The sequence below is a fragment of the Mus musculus genome, chromosome 8 (assembly GCF_000001635.26).
Source record: "Mus musculus strain C57BL/6J chromosome 8, GRCm38.p6 C57BL/6J".
NCBI classification, from domain to species: Eukaryota; Metazoa; Chordata; class Mammalia; order Rodentia; family Muridae; genus Mus; species Mus musculus.
Window position 1 is genome coordinate 25,502,440 of NC_000074.6, and position 17,192 is coordinate 25,519,631.

The window sequence follows — 17,192 nt, forward strand, 5'->3', positions numbered from 1 at the left end:
ACACACACACGAGCACACACACACACATGAGCACACACACAAGCACACACACACACACACACACACACGAGCACACACATGAGCACACACACACGAGCACACACACATGAGCACACACACACACACACACACACACACACACACACGAGCACACACACATAAAAAGAAAAAAGAGAAAAATTTGGATAAACTAAAACACAGAGACCGGAAACTTCACCATCAAGAAAAGAAAATTTAAGACAGAGACCATTTCGTTACTAAGACCCCATATTGTCTCTCACACATCCCACAGATCCAATTGCACAAATCTCCAACATTTAGAACTCTGCAGGTAGGTACAGCACAGCACAGCCTGCTTAACCTGCCCTGTGGCACCCCTTCAAAATCATACAGGTTTCAGAAACAGGCTCTCACCCCTGGAAGGCTGGGATTACATGTTTGTGCCACATCCCTAACCAGACCTACTTTGTTTTGCACGAGACAGTCTCTTCACATAGCGCTGGTTGTCCTGGAGCGAACTATGTAGACTAGGCTGCCCTCAAATTCATAAAGATCCACCTGCCTCTGCTTACAGAGTGCAGGGATTAAAGGCATGAATCACCATGGCTGGCTAACATTTATTCATGTTGTATTTTTCATTTTACGTGTATGGGTGTTTTGTCTGCATGTGTGCATGCCTGGTTACAGACAGTTATAAGTCACCACGTGGGTGCTGGGACTTGAACCTAGGTCCTTTGGAAGAGCAGGCAGTACTCTTACTGAGTCATAGTTCCAGCCTGAGTTCCATGGTTTGGAATCAATATGACAGATGACATCCTTTCCTCTTGAGTTCCTCTACAGGATAAAAACACACAGGCAACAGCTAGCACCTTCTGAAGCCTAGAACAGAGCCTGACCCCGCTAGCAAGAGGGACTGTTGCTCTCTATGGCCCCTCATTGGTGTTTTGCCTGCATGTTTGTCTGTGTGAAGGTATCAGATATTGGAGTTACAAACAGTTGTAAGCTGCCATGTGGGTGCTGGGAACTGAATCCAGGTCCTCTGGAAGAGCAGCCAGTGCTCTTAACCACTGAGCCATCTCTCCAGCCTGAGGCTACTTTTTCTATACCAACTAAAATAGTTGGACTTGCAGTTTTAATTAGCCCTACCTCAAGAAGGCATGTTAAATTCCAGGCTCTGGAATTTACCACCAGATCAGCTAGGAGATACTGGGTATTCATTCCTGGAAGGGCCATTGTGCTCATAGACATAACTTAGGGAACAGCTCTTTGTGGACCCCAGAAGCCTTGGCTGCAGAGGAAGAGCCGACACTTCCCAGGATGCTGTGGACTGAGGGACTGTTGTCTGGAGACCATGCAGCCTGTGAGACAGTGAGTCACCTCTTGAATCCTACAATGGCCGGGCTCAGAGGATCCCTGAGTTAAGCATCTCTCTTCCAGCAGCAAAAGAGCCTGCAGCCTCCTCTGACCCAACTGTCCCCTCTAGTCACCTGTCATTCATCTGCTGTATTCTATCATTCCCTTTAACCTCTTCCTTCTCCACACTTTTTATATTATATTATATTATATATTATATTATTCCATCTCTGAGGCTTGTATCTCAGTGCAAGCTCTCCCTCATGGACCATCCCTCCCTTCCCAGCTGTCCCTGCCCCAAATAGCTGCTTTTAAATCACGCTCCTCATGCTGCCCAAAGTATGGTACAGTCAACAAGTCTTTTGGTTAAAAATAAAAGCACCCAGGAGTTAAGGCGACTGTACCTGCTGCCGTTCCCCACAGTTTACCCTGAAGTTTCATAGAAATGGGCAAGAAGTCGCTTCCCCTCCCCCCCCCCCGCCCCATCTGTCATGAGGAAGGATTGCAGAGGTCAGAGTCAGAAGATGACAGAGCAAAGGAACATGAGTCTCTCGGTGCCCACTAGATTTGCAGTGATTGGAAATCACCACAGGTCGGGGACTCTCCATTTTATAGCTGAGGAAATATGACCCCCAATGGCTTGTAGTCCAACTTGCCAAAGCAACAGAAGGAAAAAAACAAAAGGACAATCTGTGTGTGTGTGCACGCTCGCATGCGTGTCTTCTGGTCTTCAAGGGGATCCTGGAGGCCAGTGAAACAAACACTGGTCTTGGGTTATTCTGTGTTTTTATTAAGGCTGATGGAAGTCTCATTTAGATTTTCCAAGAGGCTTGAGAGTTAAAATCAAATGGCTACCTGAAGCAGAAACAAGGCCCTTCCAGGGCCTGGGACAGCGACCATCCAACCTGCTGCCTGGATGAGATCTGTGTATTTACTTTACAGTGTGCTCCAATTCACTACTTGTCATTAATACTCTTCTCTGCTGCCACCAACACAGGATAATCTGATCTGAAAGAAAAGACAGACAGCAAGGGATCTATAGAAACAAACATCATCAAATGTCCTGGCTCCCTTCCCAGGGCTCAGTGAAAATGCTGGAGGGGAGAAACCACAGGTTTCAGCAGGTCTTCCCCAGTCTCCATCAAGTCCTGAGGACTGGACTTGCTTGCTGATCACTAGCCTGCTGCTGAGGAGGAGGAGGAAGAGGAGGAAGAGGAGGAGGAAGAGGAGGTAGCCTTCCTAGTCAAAGCTTGGGCTCAGTGGCAAACCCAGAGAGGGACATGTTGGGTATCTGTCTTCCTAGAGTTAGTCTTTATTTCTGTATTTAATGTTCTGCACTTTATCATTTCAACGATATTTGCTGCATTAAAGGGCTGGAGAGACAGCTCAATAGTTAAAACTGCACCGTGCTTGCTCCTGTGGGGGATCCATTGGTTCTCAGGACCCACATCAGGTACTCACAACCACCTGTAACTGCAGCTGCAGGGCAGGATTTGGTTTCCATGGGCACCTGTACTTATGTGCACGTATTCATATACACAAAATTAAAAATTAAATCTTTGCTGCCTATGGTGGTACACACCTTCAATCTCAGAACTCAGGAGGCAGAGGCAGGCAGATCTCTGAGTTCGAGGTCAGCCTGGCCTACAGAGTGAGTTCCAGGACAGCCAGGGCTACACAGAGAAACCCTGTCTTGAAAAAACAAACAGACAGACAGACGAACAAAAATCAAAATAAGCAAACAAAACAACCTTGGATTTAGTCATGGTGTTCAGTTCAACTCTAATCTGGGCAACTAGTGGCCCCCATTCTGTTCTTAGGAAGGTAAGTTAGGGCTGGTACTAGGCAAAGGGTTCCAACCACCCTAGTGTCTTAGAAAGGGAACGAAACATCATGGTCATAGACCAAGCTGGCTTTGAACTCAGAGCTCGGCCTACTTCCAGAGTGCTAGTGCCGCCATGCCTTGCAAAGCCGGAGTACTGCCCTCTTACTTCTGAACCCAAAACTTTAGAAGACCAAAGCAGATGGAATTAAATGCAGGTGAAAGGAGTGGAAAAAAAAAAAAAAAAGACAAAAATAAACTTGAAGCATACATAGCAGAAAGCATACTTGATTTGGAAGAATTTTTTCCATCTCCGTTCTCTCCGGGCCTATTCATAACAGAGATATGGTTTCTTAAAATACATTTTCTATGAGGGCTGGGTGAGTCTCCTTTAAAAAATGCCTGCCGTACTTTCCCTGGCCCTGCCTCAAATAAACTCCTGACTCCTGACCGGCACCTCCAGTAAGACCAGCTGGATCTGAGCGGTTGGAGTGACCCGGAAAAACCCAGCTAAGGGCTACAGATCCCAGCCTATAGGTGTCAGATTCCAGTGGGTTTTCTTCTTCTTCTTCTTCTTCTTCTTCTTCTTCTTCTTCTTCTTCTTCTTCTTCTTCTTCTTCTTCTTCTTCTTTTCTTTTCTTTTTCTTTTCTCTTCTTTTCTTTCTTTTCTTTTCTTTTCTTTTCTTTTTCTTTTTTTTTGGTTTTTTGGTTTTTTGGTTTTTGTTTTTCAAGACAGGGTTTCTCTGTGTAGCCCTGGCTATCCTGGAACTCACTTTGTAGACCAGGCTGTCCTCGAACTTAGAAATCCGCCTGCCTCTGCCTCCCGAGTGCTGGGATTAAAGGCGTGCGCCACCACCGCCAGGCTTTTTTTTTTTTTTTCTCTTACGTGTCTGTATGATATGCAAGCATTATGAATACATGTTGGGTACGTGTGTGTGGGTGCTTATACACAGTGTGTCTCTGTGTATGTGTGCCTGAGGCAGACTCAAAGACTGACAGTCCCAGAATTCCACCTGATTCTCTGAGGCAGGCTCTCTTCATTGAACCAGGAACAGACTCTGGTGGTCTCCTGGGATCTCTTCTCCCTGCCTCCTCAGGGATTACAAATGAGCCACTTCACCTACCCAGTGCATGTGGAACCTGAACTCTATCCACTAAGCTGTCTTCCCTGCCCCTCAATAATTTTTCTATCACCACCCACCTTAGTCCTCCTTCTCAACAGTTACCTGCATCGCTGCACACACCCCTGTACTCTCAAAAAACCACACCCAGCCACTGGATTGGACAGGATAGAGCTGGTGTGTGAATTCAAACTGGCTAGCACCAAGTCCTCTTCAATGTACTGCTCCAGGTGGTCACCATTCTTTTTTGCTTAGTTGATACTTTTTTTAAAATAATAATAATAATAATAGTAATAATAATAATAATAAAAGTTTTAAAGAAACACCAGTTCTAAATCCCCCACTGAAGGCATGTTAACTGAGAGCGGCCTCTTTTCCTGTAGAGAAGAATTTGGAGTCTGTCTATTTGGACCTGGAGGCTTGCTTCTGTGCCTTGCCTTGTTATTATTTTGCCTCCAGAAGGCTCAGTCTTCCCACCTGTGAAATGGGAGCTGATCATAGTCCCGGCCTTATCTCTGTGGAGTTAAATGAGATAGATACATCACTGCTTCAGTGTGCTGCCAACTTGTAGTAGACACTGTCAAACATTAGCCTCAAAAACCCAAACCAAAACAAACAAAAGAAATCATACACACAGGCTCAAGCGCAGAAGTAGATGCAGAAGCCAGGACCTGCCCGTCCCCTCCAACTTCTCCTTCTTTTTCCTTTCAGCCTCCCCAGCATCATTGCAGAGCCTGAGCCCAGTCTTTCGAAAAGAAGCTCAACTCCAACCACAGCAAGCAACCAGATCTGGGGCAGGGTGTGTGTGTGTGTGTGTGTGTGTGTGTGTGTGTGTGTGTACCAGTAAGAAACAATTGAAGATACTGTTGAAACACAAAATGAAATAAGACTTTAAGGAACAGGCCAATGAAAGTAATTTGAAAGTAGAAGAGGAGAAATAAAAGAAACCCACAAACCATAATTTCAGAAGAGGCTAAAATGAATTTACCCAAATCCCAAACTTTGAATTTAACGTTTTTTTTTCCCCCTGACATCCACAAGTATAAGGATGTGTAAGGAGGAAGATAGAGAAGGACTGGATGGCTCAGCAGGAATGGAAGTCACAGACTGAAGATGTAAATCACACCCAGGGCTGTAAATGTCTAAGCAGTTAAGAATGCTTGCTATTCTTGCGGAGGAACTGAATTCTATCCCAGAAACTATCAGCTGGTTTACCATCTCCTTCCCTTCAGGTAAGGGACGATTTAGAAAGGATTGTTGCTATCCAAATGGATACCCTAACAGGCCATTTTTCATGATTTCTCTTCTTGCCTAAGTACAAAACCCATACCATTTATCTTAGTTAGGCTCTTTATTGCTGCGATAAAACACCATGACCAAAAGCAAGTTGAGGAGGAAAGGATTTATTTGGCTGAACAGTTCCACATTGTAAAGTCCATCGCTGAGGAAATTCAGGACAGGAACTCAAACAGGGAAGGAACCTGGAGGCAGGAGCTGATGCAGAGGCTGTGGAGAAGTGTTTCTAATGACTTACTCAATCTTATAGACCCCAGGACCTCCAGCCCAGTGGTGGTCCTATTCCCAATAGCCTGCACCTTCTCCCATCAATCACTAATTAAGAAAATGGGTAGCCCCAGCTGTCCTGAAACTCATTCTGTAGACCAAGTTGGCCTTGAATTCAGAGATCTGCCTGCCTCTAGATAAAAGGTGTATACCACCATTGACTAGCATGAAAGCATTTCTCAGTTGAGGTTCCTTCCTTTCAGATGACTCTAGCTCCAGTTGACATAAAATTAGCCAGGACAATTGACCCCTTGTCAAATTGACACACAAACATATCATTGTTAAACCATAACCTTTTCTTTCTTGTTCATCCCCAAGAACACACATGGATATCAGCATCACAATATAAAACATTTTACAAGCTGAAAAAGACTCATGGTCTTCACAGATTCAAACACATTACAACTCAGTCTCTTTAAAAAAAAATCTAAAGTCTCATTGGTGGCACAATAAAATAAAATTAAAAAGTCCAAAGGCTCACTGGTAGCCTTTAATCCCAGCCCTCAGGAGGCAGAGGTAGGCAGATCTATGAGTTCAAGGCCACCCTGGTCTACAGAGTGAGTTCCAGGACAGTCAGGGCTACACAGAGAAACCCTGTCTCGAAATAAAACAAGACCAAAAGACAAACAAACAAACAAACACCCCAAGTTCTAAAGTCTCAATTAAAAACAAAAAAAAACAAAAACAAAACAAAACAAAACAAAAAACACTCTCAACTGCGAACTTCTGTAAAATTAAAAAAAAAAAAAAAGTTGATACTTTCTTATTTTAAGAAGGAACCAGGGCACAATTACAATCAGATCAAAACAAAAAACAAACTCCAAACTGTGTAAATAAGTCAATGTTCAATCATCTAGATTCACTCACGGTCTTCTGGGCTCCTCCAAGGAACTTGGGTCACTTCTCCAGCTTTGCCATCTGCAGCAGACACAGCTATTGTCTAAGTCCTGGCCAGCTTTATCCTACTGCTGCTGTTCTTGGTGGTCATCCTATGGTACTGGTATCTTCCATATACTGGGGTCTTCTGCTACAACTGGGCTACACTTTCACCGATAGCCTCTCCTGACCTCTCACAGTGCCAAGCCTCAGCTGCCTCTGGAACACAGCTTCTGCGTGCTGACCCTGAAGAAACTTCCCAGATTTCACCTCAGTGATGGTGGATTCTTCTCAATCATTGCTAATTTCTTAGCTCCAGCTGACCAGCATCAATTGTCCCAGGAAAGCAAAGGTTTCACTTCAGTGGTTCTAGTCTCATGTTACCCACAGCTGATTCTTCAGCCCCAGTTAACCCGAACCACAGATTCTCAACTCAAAATACCAAACATACCCTATAAGTCTTTAAATGACTCTCAAACTTCCCTCTGGAACTCACAGCCCAGGCCTCCATTGTCTGCAGGGCTTTCCACATTCTTTTCTTCCCAGCTCCCACAGAATAGCTCACCAAGCTTTGAATTCTCTCTCAGTGGCTTTTCTAGCCCAAAGTTCCAAGGTCCTTCCACAATCCTCCCCCAACATGACTAGGTCTCTCACAGCAATACCCCACTATGCTGGTATCAGCTTCTTAGGGTTTCTATTGCTGTGATGAAACACCATGACTAGAACCAAATTGGAGGGGGTGGGAGTGGAGGAGGGGAGGATTATTTAATATTCACATCATTCATTAAAGTCAGGACAGGAATTCAAACAGGAAGGAACCTGGAGGCAGGAGCTGATGCAGAGGCCATGAAGGGGTGCTGCTTACTGGCTTGTTTCCCATGGCTTGCTCAGCCTGCTTTCCTATTGAACCCATGACCCATAGCACCACCCGAAATGGGCTGGGCCCTCCCCCCATTAAGCACTAATTAAAAAACACCCTACAGCTGGATCCTAGGGAGGCATTTTCTCAAATGAGGCTCCCTCCTTTCGGTTGACTCTAGCTTGTTTCAAGTTGACCTAAGACTAGCCAGGACACCATTCAATGTAGGTTTAGAGGTTTTGTTTTGACTCATTTTGTTTGTTGTGCGTATGTATGTGTCTATGTTTGTGTATATGCACGTGAATGCTTGCAGTTGTGTGTGTGTGTTTGTATTATTCAGAGGTCGGACATTAATGACATGTCTTCCTCAATCATTCTCCTCCATGTTTTTTGTTTGTTTGTTTTTGTTTTTGTTTTGTGAAGAGGAGGCACTCACTGAACCTGGAGTTCAGTTCAAGGCCAGTTAGTCCCAGGAATCCTGTTCTCTGCCTCCCCGGCACGAGGGTTGTAAACCAGCTTTCTCAACCTAGCTTTGTAGGTGATTGGGAGTCCCAGGTCAACCAGAGCTACACGGTGAGATTCTGCCTTTAAAAAATTAATTAATTAAAATAAAAAATAATAAAGAGGCTGGGTGGTGGTATTACCCACCTTTAATCCAGCATTCTGGAGGCAGAAGCAGGTGAAGCTCTGAGCTTGAGGCCAACCTGGTCTACGTAGTTCTACAACAGCCAGAGATATATAGAGAAAGCCAGTCGCAAAAATCCAAAATATAAGTAAATAAATAAATACAATAAATAAAAAAGAAGATGTCACATCCTCAAAGATAATTAGTAGTAGTAGTTTAGTTAATAACCCTTTTGCTTCAATAGAAAAGGAAAAAATTGGTTAGGGAGCAATCACAAATACATAGTAAGATTTTTCTTTGTTGTTTAAAATTACATTTTATTTCATTTCTTTTTAGGTTTACTTATTTTATTTTATGCACGTGTTTTCCTTCATGTATGTATGTGTACTAGGTATGTGTCATTAGAGGTCAGAAAAAAGGGCATGAGTGCCCCTGGATCTAGCATTGTAGATGGTTTTAAGCCATCATGTGGGTACCAGGAATTGAACTCAGATACTCTGCAAGAACAACAAATGCTCTTAACCACTGAGCCAGCTCTCCAGCTATTAACATTATATATTAGTATGTGTGCATCTGTGTGTGTGTTGTATGTAGATGCCTATGCAGCATATGGGCACATATATACCACGGTATTGTAGTTAGGGTTTCTATTGCTGTAATAAAAAAAATGACTATCAATTACTTGGGGAGAAAAGGGTTTATTTCATGTTATCCTTCCAGGTAACTGATCAGTGAGGAAAGTCAGAGAAGGCTTGCTCCCTATGGCTTGTGCAGCCTGCTTTCTTATATCCCCCAGGTCTATCATCATAGGGGTGGCACTGTACACAGTGAGCTGGGCCTACCCATATCAGGCATCCATCAAGAAAATATACCACAAACTTACCTACAGGCCATTCTGTTGGGGGATTTTTCTCAATTGAGATTTCCTTTTCCAAAAGGACTCTAGCTTGTGCCAAGCTGACATAAGACCAGCCAGCACACACCACACACATATGGAGGTTAGAGGATAACATACAGGAGTGAATTCTTTCTATCATGAGGGTCCTGGGGTCAAGCATCGCAGCATTGCAGCTGGTATCTTTACTTGCTAAGTAATATCATTGGCTCCTTTGGTAAAAATGTCAGGTTCTAAAGAATGTACTCTGTGGTGGTTTGAATATGCTTGGCCCAGGGAGTGACACTATTAGGAGGTGTGGTCTTGCTGGAGGAGGTGTGGTCTTGCTGGAGGAGGTGTGGTCTTGCTGGAGGAGGTGTGGTCTTGTTGGAGGAAGTGTGTCACTGTGGAGTGGGCTTTGAGATACTCCTAACTACATGGGAGCCAGTCTTCTCTCAGCAGCCTTCAGATGAAGATATAGAACTCTCAGCTCCTCCCGCACCATGCCTGCCTGGATGCTGCCATGTTCCTGCCTTGATAATAATGGACTGAACCTCTGAACCTGTAAGCCAGCCTCAATTAAATGTTGTCCTTCATAGGAGTTGGCTTGGTCATGGTGCCCCTTCACAGCAGTAAGAGCCTGACTAAGACATACTCTAAAAGCATCTTCCCTCCCACTGGTCCACTAGTTGCTTAGTCCACCAGTTTTGTGAGCTTCTTTCCAGATATTCTAGATGAACAAATATGTTAGTCTTCCATATCTAAGGGCTCAGGAATCCACGGACTCAGGCTAGAGTGCAAGATATTTTTAAAAATTGTGTCTGCTGAATATGCCCAACCTTTTTACTTTCCATTACTCCCTAGACGATGCACTGTAACAATATTTACACAGCATTTGTATTATACTGGGAGTTATCAGTAGTCTAGAGATGCTTTAAAGTGTTAAGAAAGAGGTCGTTGTTATATGCAAACACCCATTTTATGTGAGGTTTCCCAGCATGCTTGGATTTTTGGCGTCTACGATTTTGGTGTTCATGGGAAGGTGAAAATAACTGTTACAGCATTGTTGGTGAGTGAAAACCACCGAAGTCAGCGTGCATGTCCGTTATCTGACTAGTCCACAGGGAGCTTGGCAAAATAGATCACGTGCATCTATAATTCAAAACTGGGCATCCTCCTCTGGAGGATCCAGGTTGTGTTTCAAGCACCCTGACAGGCGGTTCACAACCTCCTGAAAGTCCAGACCCAAGGGGTCCAACACCCTCACACACACACTCTCTCTCTCACTAAATAAGTAAACAAATACATATTCTTTTAAAATGGATTAAGAAAGATCATTAATTATTACCTAATTAGGACTGAATAAACAGGATGCTTCATACATCTGCATGACTGTCATCTTGTGTTAAGAAAATACACTTATATAGATACCTATATAAACATAGCATAGCTAATCTATGTGTATGCAAAGAACATCTGGGCAATAATCTCATAGAAAAGAATTACTGGAGCCAGGTGCTTTCGGTTTGTTTCCTTGCCTTTTTTATTTCTTCTCCCCCCCCGCCCCGCCCCCTTCTTAAAGATAGTGCTTCACGCTGACCTCAAACTCACCAAGGCAGGAGGGTGACCCTGGACTACTGACTCTCCTACCTGCATGCCCAGAGTGTTAGTTAGGTCTCCTTCCTTTCCGCAGTGCTGTGGACTGAACCCAGGGTTATGAGTATGCTAGGCAAACACTCCCCTGCATCTGATTTTTCTCCGCCTCCTGCTTTTAAGTTCTCCTCCTCTTCGAGGACGCCACCTCTCCCGATACCACCAAAAGTTCTCAACCACCTAGCAGAAATGGTTTGCGACTCAGATGGAATCCACTTCAAAGTTCAATTCCCAAGTCTGAGTCTAAGCCTGAATCTTTGATCTTTGTCCCTAGGCAGAGGCCTTAGAACTCATCCACCACCCCACCCCCACCCCCAGGGCTTCTCAGAAATGCAAATTGTTTGCTCTGTCACCTTTTTAGTCGCTTGGCCTTGGATGAATTGTTGGCTTTAACTGGGAAAGGTTTGTAAGTGGGAGGAAGGGAAACTTTGGAAATCCAGAGGACAAAAGGCCAACCTGGCTTCAGTTAGTGTCCTGAAGGGAGGTGGAAAAACCAGACCGGAGACCAAGGTTGTACAGATTCGCTGAGGTCTGTATAAGCCTCCTTTTCCATACATGTTTTTGTTTTCTTGTTTCACAGTAAAACCTGTAACAAAGGGGACTGTTTATCTTGGGGTGCCAAAAGGAAGGGTCGGCAAGTGTGGAAAATATCCTTTTCTGCCACTGCTGTTGGAGAAAGGGATTTCAACAGGGGTGTAGGTAGAGAGTGGATAGTAAAGCCACACAGAATCCAGAAAGTAGGCTCCAAAAGAGATGGCTTGGGCCAAAACAAAGTTCCTGGGCTTAAACGGAATAAAAAACGCCCGGATTGATAGTGTACCTACTGTGTGCTAGGCACCACGCCAGCTGCATTGTTGCAGTATCTCATCTAATCCTTTCAACAGTCTCAAGAAATTTCTCTTGGGATCTTCAAGGTACCATCGTGGAAACGGAACTGACAAGGGAACTGGCAAGAGCACAGGCAAGAAGGCGTGGCGGATCCGGAACCCACACTCAAAAGTGACCTAATGTCAACCTAACCCATCCTCCCATGTGTCTCTGAGTCTGCTTTCCTCCACCATTTCAGGTAAGTTTGCATGTTTGCTTGGCGGCTCTCAAAAGTTCAGGCATCTCTTCCTTTCCTAATCTGTTCTCTTGGAGGCAGAGCCTGACACACAGATGTCCTCCGTCTCCGAGAATGAATGTGGCAGCTCCCTTTCCCGCTTGCTCTCGCAGCATCCAAAACGAACTGAAAGTTATTTACAAAAACACCATGCCAAACAAGATTCTGCCCCTCCCTCCCTCACTGATGCTGCACTAGGAACAGCCAGGGGTCACCAAATGGCGGCCAGATGGTAACTGGCTGCTGTCCCTAACTCCAGGAGCCTGGGGCAAAAGGCACAAGCAGCCCACCTGCTACCCAGGGCCTGTGAACCAGTCACTTTTAAACGGAGAGCCAAGCAGTTCGCTGCTCTTGCATCCCTCTCCTGCTACGGCTCTCCCAGCTAACCCGGCTAATTCCCAGCCTTCCAGGGACTCCAGCCGGCTGGGCTGGGCTGAGCTTGGTGGGCCTTAGAGCCCAGCCTCTGCTTCCTCCCTCCCTACCAGGGAGCACTGATGGCTGGATCAGGAGGGGGTGATCGGCCATGATGGGCACAGTTGATTCCTGAGTTAACAGCCCGGAGAGAGCCTGGCTCTATAGAAGTCCTGTCTTCCTGCTAGAACCTGCGAGGCAGAGGGAAGGCTCTGCAGACGTGTTCCTAAACAAAGAAGGCAGCCGGGGCTTTGGGGAAAGCTCCGTTTCCCCCACTTGTATTCAGCACCGCTCCCCTCCTCCCACCGATCCCAGAGGCAGCAGTCCCCTGGTTATCTCTGGTTCTGGAGCGCAGGGGCCTTTGTCCCCCTCTCTGCCGACCCACCGGCAAGGCGATGGGCCAACAAACCTTTCCTGAACTTGCTAGCTCTTTGTTATCTCAGAGGGAAGATTACGTTTCCCGGTAAAGAGACAACTGCTAGGCGCCCTCCTTGCAGACCCAGGGCCCCGCCGCGGTCGCCCCACCCTGTGGCCTGCGGCGTCCTCCGAACTGCCCCGGGGACTAGTTCCTGCAGAGCCGCAGCCCCTCTTGGAGCCGGGAGGGAGTGCCACGGCCCTGGAGGTCTGCTGCAAGGCGGGGGAAAGCAGGCTCCCTGGCTGGATCTGCGATCTATCTCCTCTGGGTCTGTCACCTTCCCCAGTCCAGCCTCTCTAGCTGTTTCCCGGAGAGCAGGTGGATAGCTAGCCGAGTTGGCTACTCTTATCTCCACTTCCCTGACACTGAAGAGGAATCTTAACACTGTCAAACTCTGCGCCTCGACACCTAATAGGCACTTGGGTCTTCTTTCCTGGTTACAGCAAGGACACATTCTTCAACTCGTACTGTCTACCCGTTCTTTAGAAAGAAAGAAAAATGTAAAAAGGCTAGATTATAACGTTATTATAATATTTATTTAATAAATTTAATTATACACAACACACACACAGAGAGAGAGAGAGAGAGAGAGAGAGAGAGAGAGAGAGAGAGAGAGAGAGAGAGAGATCTAGGCATGCACATATGCATATCACCAAGTCACATACCCAGCCCAGTGCTGTATTAAAATCCTCTTGTTTTAGAAGGGCCTGGGAGTACAGGCCTGAATCTCTGCTTTGTGAAAGGTTGATGTCGAAGTTTGATGCTCACCTGACTGCCTAGTAAGATCGTGTCTCTAAATAAATAAAGATTTTTTTTTTTTTGTCAGAAGAACTGCTGAGATGAAGTGTAATGCTCCCGTCCTTAGGAACAGTGGACAAATGTAGTTGGCCCTGGGTAGTCAGTTCTGCATTTTCCATGACTCCCCTTCCCCACAATTACCCAAGTGGTAAGGTTTCTTTCTCTGGTAATGTAAGGATCTATGATTTGTCAAAGAATAATACTCCATACTCTGGACTCAAATAGTATGTAAACGTAAAGAGTGTTTTATTCTGTAGTAGTCTAGTATGTTGGGGTCATGGGAGCATGACCAAGATAGACAACCAAGTGAGCTTGCAGGCCTGATTTAAAGTACATCAGGGCATTCCAGGGGTAGGTGACCTTTATCTTGTTCTATCTCTAGGGACATTCCATTACCAGGCCTTGGGGGCTGGCAGTGTTGTTGGGGAGATCTGGAAACTGTTGTTGACTGATTGTCCTTGCCTCAGACCAGCTTCTGAGGCCTAGACTTGCCTGGACTTACCCAGTTCTTAAAAACAGAGATGCAGGCCTCGTCTCCTGAACTGTCAATGGAAAGCCTGTCATAGAGTCAGCCTAGCCTTCTCAATAACCCAGGTTTCTCACATGCAGCTGTTCCCCAAACAACAGATCTATAGATGTCAGGAAAACTCTTGAGACAGATGAGATAGATTCGGGACCACTGTCTTAGAACAGTTCTGCAGCTTGCTGGAGAGAACCCACAAAATAAAAAAGACAGCTAGTAAAACTATGCTAAATATCAAATCAGTAGATACAGTGGGAGGCAGAAACACCTCCAGGTGGCTGGGCCGAGGCAGAGAAGGCTGTTTGGTAGCTTCTATGAAAGAATAATTGGGACCAGACTAAAAGCCAAGGGACTGAACAGGGCAAGGATATTGCTATGTGGGTAATAACTCTTAAATATTAGCTGGTGTTCATTTATTCCACAGAGTCATTTCTGGTTTTTATTTTATTTTTTTGTTCAAAAATACTTCCTGAATATTTACTTCCTAGGCACTCAATAAATGTATTCTCTCTTTACCCCTCCTCCAAATCTGAACCCAGATCATTTTGTATATGCTAAGCACACTCAGCTAAACATTAAGCTTTGGTGGGTGTGGTGGTGTCTTACAAACTGTTGTCTCAGGAGGCAAGAGGCAAAAGGTGGGAGAGTCCTTGAGTCTGAGGCTACCCTGGGCTACAGCATAAGACTATCTCTAAAAGCAAAGACAAAACAAACAAACAAAAACCAACCCAATAAACCAATAATACACCAATAAACTCATCAATAGCCCTTCTTCTTTTTCCTCCACCCTTTACTGGAGATAAACAAATGTGATAATATCTCCGTAGCTTCCCATTTTTTCACCTGGTGGTCACATAGAAAACTGTCTTAGAAACTCTTAGTCTTCAATGTGGAGGGAAGAGTTGGATTGTTTGGTATTCAAGCTGTCATGGCTTGCTCTGTGGAAGCGGAATAGAACAGTCCCCCTCATGATGGCTTTCACATGTGTGACCCTTTTGGCACACTTACATTCATTCAGTCTGCTTCTCATGGGGGAGACCCATAGAGGGACTAGATCTTATCAGATTCGTGACATGCCCAAAGTCTTTGAGTGGTGGAATTCACACCTAGTGTGACATATTCCACCCTTCCAGTGGTCCCCAAGTAGACATCACATCACAGTCACCAGGAAAATTTGCAGAGCCCCCACCCCACTGCTATGCAGCAAACCAACAGGTACCAACCACCTAGTCAGGTCTAGAGTGTGCTGGAATCAAAGCACTGTCTTTGCCTTTGTCAAAGCTGCATCGCCAACCCCTGTGTTTGATTTGTTTGAGACAGGGTCTGTAAGCACAGGCTGTCGTCTCAGTCCCTATGTGGCCAACGGTGATCTTAAGTCTCTGACCCTCCAGGGCTAGGATTGCATATGTACATCATCATTTTAGACTGCTGGAAAGTGAGCTCCTGCAACGAGGCGAAGGCCCCACTGGCTGTCTCAGAATTGTTAGCATGCTTCATCAAAACATCGGGATTTCTCATGTCCAAGCAGGATCAAAAATTTTTATTTTTTAACAATCTCAATATGATTCACGTCCACTGGACTCATTGGATTAAAGAGCCACAGATTAACATCTCTGTGGAGGGACCTGGTGGGAAGGGCATTTCAGCGATTTTCTTTGAGGTTCATAGTATACTGTGGAGGCTCTGGTTTGACTCTGATTAATTCCTAAGGCAAACAAAACAAAACAAGCAAGCAAGTAAACAAACATCCCCCCCCATCCGAAAAAAAAAAAAAACAAAAACCCCTCCTCTCTTCGGTTGCTTCCTGAAAGCTGGTGATTTCTAAGGCTACCATGAACAGCACTGTAGAATTTGCAGGGTCCATTCCAGCGTGAACCACAAAACCTAAATTATGTGGCTGGGGAAAGTTGAGATCCAAGGAAAGGGTCTGAGGGGGAAAGTCAACCGATCCATCAATAAAAACAGTTCGTATATTGTAAGCTATGTGAGGGTCCTATTTATTCCTTTTAGAGACGGGAAAACCGAGATTTAGAGCACGAAAATCATACCCCAAGGCACAGAGATAACCAAAGACCAAGTTGCCCAGTGCAACCTCAAAATTATAGCCAGGCACCCGCCCCTCCCCACCCTCCACTCCTGTCCCCAAATCGCTGATCTACACACAGTCTGAAATTCGGGCGCCCTCCAGGCGAAAACTCAAGTTAGACCAGACTGTAGAGCAGTTCTGCTCGCTCCAGGCTTCTCCGGGGCTGCAGCTTGAGAACTACAAGGCCCAGCAGGCAACTGCAAGGGGAGGAGGAGGAGGTGGGACTAGCGCCGGGTGGGAGTGAGAGAGCGAGCCCTCGCGCCTCGCCGGCGCACAGCGCTCGGAGCGCTCCTGCGGGTACTTTGGCGGGGCTCTCCGCTGCGGGCGGCGCGGAACGGGAGCCGGAACCCTGGTGCAGCCGCTGCGTGCAGAGGACCCGGGCTGCGCAGGGAAGCGGGGCCGAGACGTCCGGACTGGACTGAGACTGTGCTTAGCGCATTGCGGCGACCTCGCCTTTCCCGGCCGCGAGCGCGCGCCGCAGCTGGAAAAGCAGCGGAGACCGAGGACTTTTCTCAGGTCCCAGGGGCGCACCACAGCCGTGCTGCAGTCAATGCACGCCGGAGCCCCAGGAGGGGTGATGGAACTCGGGCTGCCAGAAGCCTGAGACGCCGCCACCGCCGCCGCTGCGTACTGGAGAGCGGGGGGCGCACGATCTGGGGACCCCGGGCGGCGGACCCGAGCCCTCCCCCCCGCCCCGCCTCCGGGGCACCAGCTTCGGCTCCATTGTTCCCGCCCGGGCTGGAGGCGCCCGGCTCGGAGTGCCGCCGGGAGTCGTGCCTCGGCCGCGGAGCCCTCGAGACCCCATCAGGATCTGAACGGAGCCCGGAGACGAGCGGCGGGAGCGCAAGACACAGACACCCGCCGCGCCACGGCGAGCTCTCCAGAGGCGGGACCGCAGCGCCAAGTGAGGTAAGAGTCGCCGGCGCCCGCAGAGCCGGCTGGCTGGGCGTCCCGAGCGGCCCCCGCGCTTCGCCAGTCGCAGCCCGCGCCTCCCTCCTCCAATCCCCCACCCCACCCCCGACTCCGCTCCCTCCCCGGCGCCCCTGTCCCTCCTCCCTCGGCCAGTGTCGCTGCCCGCGCCCCCTCCCCGCGCGCTGGGCCCGCTGCTGCT

The 17,192-nt window shown here is 46.9% G+C and overlaps 1 protein-coding gene across 3 annotated transcripts in view, besides 4 other annotated features; it reads left to right on the plus strand.

Moving 5' to 3' along the window:
- Nucleotides 15,485-16,459: a promoter, noted in NCBI's record as "-868 to +104 promoter fragment". NCBI's record gives the evidence for it as "EXISTENCE:reporter gene assay evidence [ECO:0000049][PMID:1312839]".
- Nucleotides 16,055-16,106: a response element, noted in NCBI's record as "pTRE #5". NCBI's record gives its function as "mediates response to thyroid hormone" and the evidence as "EXISTENCE:reporter gene assay evidence [ECO:0000049][PMID:17761769]".
- Nucleotides 16,055-16,106: a protein binding site, noted in NCBI's record as "pTRE #5". NCBI's record gives the evidence for it as "EXISTENCE:protein binding evidence [ECO:0000024][PMID:17761769]".
- Nucleotides 16,245-16,459: a promoter, noted in NCBI's record as "-106 to +104; 5' end is PstI site". NCBI's record gives its function as "core active promoter" and the evidence as "EXISTENCE:reporter gene assay evidence [ECO:0000049][PMID:1312839]".
- Nucleotides 16,320-17,192, plus strand: part of Fgfr1 (fibroblast growth factor receptor 1) — a 56,960-nt gene continuing 56,087 nt past the window's right edge. For all 3 annotated transcript variants that reach the window (NM_010206.3, NM_001079908.2, NM_001079909.2), the window contains exon 1: nt 16,320-16,990. The gene's annotated coding sequence lies outside the window, so the exon portion shown is untranslated. The remainder of the gene's footprint in view (nt 16,991-17,192) is intronic.